This window comes from Arvicola amphibius, chromosome 12, assembly GCF_903992535.2.
Source record: "Arvicola amphibius chromosome 12, mArvAmp1.2, whole genome shotgun sequence".
Lineage (NCBI taxonomy): Eukaryota > Metazoa > Chordata > Mammalia > Rodentia > Cricetidae > Arvicola > Arvicola amphibius.
The window spans coordinates 111,666,009-111,671,519 of record NC_052058.2 but is presented as its reverse complement, the minus strand read 5'-3'; the positions used below and the strand labels follow the sequence as shown (position 1 = coordinate 111,671,519).

Genomic DNA, 5,511 nt, shown 5'->3' with positions numbered 1-5,511 from the left:
GCCGGAGTCGTTGGATGCCTGCCAAGATCAACGAATGAGGAAGGGAACCAGTCCAAGAGAAAGAACCGTGTTGCAACTAACAAAGCCAAAAGGAATTGGGGATCTGTAGAGTGTTTTGACAACAGACATGGAGATGCAATGTCTAGAGTATGCACAGCTGGTGTTCAGTCTTGCTTTGGTCTAGAATTTCCTCACTATGCTACCTTTCCTTCTGTTTGGAATGGTATTGTATATCTTGCGAAATTGTATGGTGGAAGTATATTATCTGAAGTTGCATGGGGGAAGTATATTATCTTCTTTGTCATTTTGATTTTATTATAGGAAATTGCAGTTAAGAGATTGCATGAGTCTCAGAGGATACTTTTGGATTTTTAAACAAATTTGAAATTGGAATATGAAACTATGGGGTTTTTTGAAGTTGGACTAAATGCACTTTACATTACTATATGGCTATAAGCCAAAGGTGGCCAGGGAGTGGAATATAACGGTTTGAATAAAAATGTCCCCATAGGCCCATAAAGAGTGGCATTATTAGGAGGCATGGCCTTTATCGAGTGTGGCCTTGGTAGAGGAGGGGTCTCACTAGGGGACAGAATTTGAGGTTTGAGATAAGCCATGTCCAGTGTGGCAGTCTTTTCCTTTTGCCTGTGGATCCAGACATAGCACTCTAAGCTACCACTTTAGCATGTCTGACAACATGCCACTATGCTTCCTGTCATGATGTTAATGGACTAAACCTCTGAACTACATATCAGCCCCAATTAAGTGTTTTCCTTTATAAGAGTTCCTTAGTCATGGTGTCCCTTTACAGCAAAACAAACCCCAATGAGCCGGGCGGTGGTGGCGCACGCCTTTAATCCCAGCACTCGGGAGGCAGAGGCAGGCGGATCTCTGAGTTCGAGGACAGCCTGGTCTACAAGAGCTAGTTCCAGGACAGGCTCTAGGAACTACAGGGAAACCCTGTCTCGAAAAAAAAAAAAAGAAAAAAAAAGAAACCCCAATGAATACAACCATGTTGTTAAAATTTTCTGTCTGCAATGGAGAGGGACACAAAATGGACATGAAAAACATTACAATATATTTTCTTTTGTATACATATGGGCAATCATCATTACTATTATTATTTTTTTATTTAGCAGATGGTCTTTTATTGAAACATTTTCTCTTCTTGTTTCTCAACTAGCGGGCCATGCCACTGCACCACTATTGATGTTATCAATAATGTCATGAGGGTGGCAGCCATCCACATTGCAGCCCACAGACTGTGCAGTTACTTAGCATCTCTTTAAAAATTCCATAAAGTTCTCTGGCTAAAGACCTGTGTCACATCTGCTAAGCAATGTTAATAATCTTATCAAAAGAGATATTTCCACTGTGTTTAATGTTCTTCTGCTTCGTCCTGTCTCGTAGTGGCTCCTTGAGGACTTTCATGATCTGGGTAGAGGCAGAGCATACCTCCTTCATCTGGGACTGACTGTTCTGGATGATCAGTTTCACTGTACTCTTCAGACTTTCCAGTCACTGGTTGCTTTGGCCATGCCATCACCAACTTTTATTGGAGACAGACCCAGGAGTCCTATTTTGGGTGCCAAAGCAGATGTGACAGCAACCTCACTTCCGGTATATCTCAGGTATAGGAATTTGATCTCGTTTGGGATCGAACTTGGGTAACATGGTGGAGGCTGCCGGTGTTGGATGAACTCGGATGCAGGATGAACAAAGAAAGTTGCAACATTGCCTCCTCCGAGCATAAAAAAACAGATGGGTAATCATTACTATAATTTCCCCTAGATGTTGTCTTTTCTCATCGACACCACCAGCTTTAAGAAATCCTATACCTCATATTTTCTGCATATGGGCCTGGTCTAACTAGAAACAAAAGATGGAAAATATTAGAATGTGCAACAACCAGCAGAGTAGAAAGTCTTCATAAAGTACTGGTAGAAAGCTAGACAAACTAGCTTCTTTCTAGGAGACATCTAAGTAGCTGATGAAGGTTTCTGTGTTTCCTAGGTAATGCCCAATTTCCAGAAACTATTATCAATAAATAAAGCACCCTTAAAACAGTTCCCAGAGGCAACAGAGAGACACATTATTTAACCTTACAGGGTCAGAATACTAAGAAGGTGTTAGGAACTGGATCTTGGCAGGTCTATTGACTTGTTCTGAGACCCTGAGATGATTCTCCTCCTAGGTTCCTACTTTCTTTATCAACAAGGTGGGTTTTTGTGGAGTTTCACTGCCTACTTTATTGTGGATGCTGCTTTTCCATCTTGAAGACCATAATCCTGTCCCTGGTCTGGTTACTATGGCCTATAAATGTCAGAAAATAATGCTATCCTATAATTGTGCAGGAAATATTTTCCATTACACTTGTATTTTGACTCCATATATAAAGCTCACAACAGACTAAAGTACCAATGTCACTTAAATCTAGCTTGGTCAACCAATAAACTTTGTTCAGATTACTTATGTAAACAAGAATGAGGGCCTATTTACAGCAGCAGAAATGACTCAAAGACAGCTGCATCACTACAGTCTATGCCAACATAGCCTGAACCTCACAAAACTTTGAAAGCTAGAACACACTGCAGAGCCTCCACTCACCTCAATAGTCTGGAAAATTTGCTTTGCAAATGACTCTTGTCTAAACCTCTTCGAGGTAACTGGTTTGGTCTCAGATTTGTTTTTGTAATGTTGCATGACTGAGTGTGTATACTCAGCTTTTTACTGCTTACTCTGACAAGAAGGGGCCTAGTGAATCTGGTCAGTTTTGGGGACATTCTAAAGCTATTTTGAGTTATTTACTTCTGTGCTTTAAGATCTTTCCTGTAGGGGAACTGTTCCAAGCTCAGAAGTAACTGTTACACAGCACCTAGTGATTAAAAGAGTGTTTTAGAGATTGAAGAAGGACGCTCAAAAGAAATCCCACTTTAGCACAGAATTGATAAATAGATGGTTATTTATTTAGGGGTATACTCACAAATCAGAATCCTCTGCTAGAACAGAGACCAGAAACCAAATCCCACAGCTGGAAAAGAGGCTATATGCATGCTCTACATCAGCATAAAAAGTATAAAAGGCCACCCTCCAGAGGGCGGGTAACTACTGGCTGTATGACTTCCTATAGCACCTCCCCTTTTTGTTTAATTAAGAAAGTTATAAGCCTAATACAAAATTATATCCAATAATAACAAATATATTCAATAACTATCCTATCCTAACTAGTTTAGGTCTTATATAATAAATAACTTGGCCAAGTCATGAGAGGAAATTAACTACAACCATCTACTACTGGCTGTAAAACTTCCTACAGCAACAGATGTCTAACATTTGTGTCTGGAAATGTTCAATCTTGATGATTATTGGGATTGTAATTGGCTTTTCTTACCAATTATGGATATCTTTGTTCCTTTCTCATTGAAGATATATTCTGTATGTATACTCCTTTTAGGGTTATAGGTACTCTTTGTTATAACCTTGAGCCCTTTACCTCATGGTTGTATGGTCATAAAGAGTAGGGAACATGAAAAACATTTTCTATTAAACAGCTGACAGACTAGTTGATGAATAACAGTGATCTGTGTGCAGGCCCAGCATGTGTCTGAAACCTTGTTCACAATGTCTTGAGAACCCATGAGTTTCATGTAACCTTTCAGTTGGATGACATTCGACTTGGAGCAAAATCAAATGTGTAATGGTTGTATAACACGAATTTTCCCCCAAAAGACTTGCAGCATGCTCATCTGAGGATTAGATAGGAATATAATGGGAAGCACAGATATACTTGTAAGGGAGGACTAACCCTGCCTTTTAATGAGGACTGATAATGGGGTAAAAGAACTGGATTGGGAAGTGTCAGAAGAAAACTTTAAGTTCCTAAAAGATTCTATCAGGACTGTGCCTCAATATTTTGAACTAAGAACCTTTTTTTTCCCCAACTGGTGTTGAAAGGTCATCTATGATTAGCAAGAGACTAAGTCCACTGAAATTAAACTTTTTCTTTCTGGGACAATTGATGATAGATATCAGTGATAAAAAAATGAGTTGTGATATAAGAATCCATCATCAATGGTACAAAATCTTCTGAAAACTATTTCCTCAGAATCAACATACAAAGGATGTGGTCCAGAAGAGGCCAGGGCTACAACATTCAAACCAGCATGCTCACTGAGACAATGGACTGTTGGATCCCAACAGAGCCAGCACAAATAGCTTTGCTCCCTTGAAGGATTTCAGCAAGCAATGTTCCATCCAGGTCACAAAACACAGGCTCTTAGATGCCCTTCCTGCTCTGAAGTTCATTTAAGTTTTAAGGTTGTTGACTTGAGACTTCAGAGAATATTTACTTGGAAATCTTATTTTGTGTTTCTCACATTCTACAGAAGCACTATTTAGCAATTAGAAAATGTGTTGCAAAAATGTGATATGAAATCCAGCATATATCAGCTGGGCGGTGGTGGCACATGCCTTTAATCCCAGCACTCAGGAGACAGATACAGGGGTATCTCTGTCAGTTCAAGGCCAGGCTGGTCTACAAGAACTAGTTCCAAGATAGGCACCAAAGCTACAGAGAAACCTTGTCTCAAAAAAAAAAAATAAAATAAAATAAAACACACACACACACACAAAAACAACAAAAAATTCAGCATATATCAGGAAAAAGCAGGGAGTAGTTATTGCTACATTGGAAAGGTTGCTCTTTGTGCTTCCCAGAGCCTTGGATTCCATCTGAGACTTCAAAAATTGAATAAATAAGGTATAAAGGTGACTAGAGTATCATAAAGTTAAAATTTACCCGTTATAAACATCTTTGACAGTTTTGTACTATAGAAATACTTCACTACAAGTTTAATCATTCTCTAGGAAATATAAAGGAAACTATGGTGAACATCTTTCTGATAAGAATGTAACTGGATGGTGTACTCACAAACAAGGTCTACCTCAGAGTTTTGCTGTTTTGAGCAAAAACTCAATCATTACCATACCCATGGACCTTGGAAAAATACATCGTAAACAATCCTGATGTTTCCTTACTTCTCTGTAAGGCTTATATGGCATTGTTAGTTGTTATGGCTTGGTTCTCAAATGTTCCCCAAGACTCACATCTTGAATGCTTGGTTGCCTGTTGATGGAGCTTTTGGGAAGCAATGGAGTCATTAGGAAACAATTTGTCATTCCCTCATGAGCTCCATCTCTTCATTTATTCTACAGACACTTATTGGATGATATGATATCAACTAGGTCAAATAACCAGTTTCTAGGGTTGATACCAAACAACTTTAATGTATTATTCCTGGACATAAATACTAGCAGAGTAGTCCAGAGTAAAGGAATAGGGAAAAGACAAAATAGGTAATTATCTCAGAATAACACCTTTTAGAATTTTGTGTTTTACCAGGAAGCCTACTCTTCCAGCCTAATCTTATATGTGCTTTTATTCTTATTCCTACATCTGTGTTCCATTAATTCAAAACTAGTTGTTCTATAGTATTCCTTTCTAAACCTTAT

At 38.8% G+C, this 5,511-nt stretch overlaps 1 pseudogene; it reads right to left on the bottom strand.

The window, feature by feature from the left end:
- Positions 1-1,175: 1,175 nt before the first annotated feature.
- On the bottom strand, positions 1,176-1,773 carry LOC119827186 (annotated as a pseudogene).
- Positions 1,774-5,511: the final 3,738 nt, after the last annotated feature.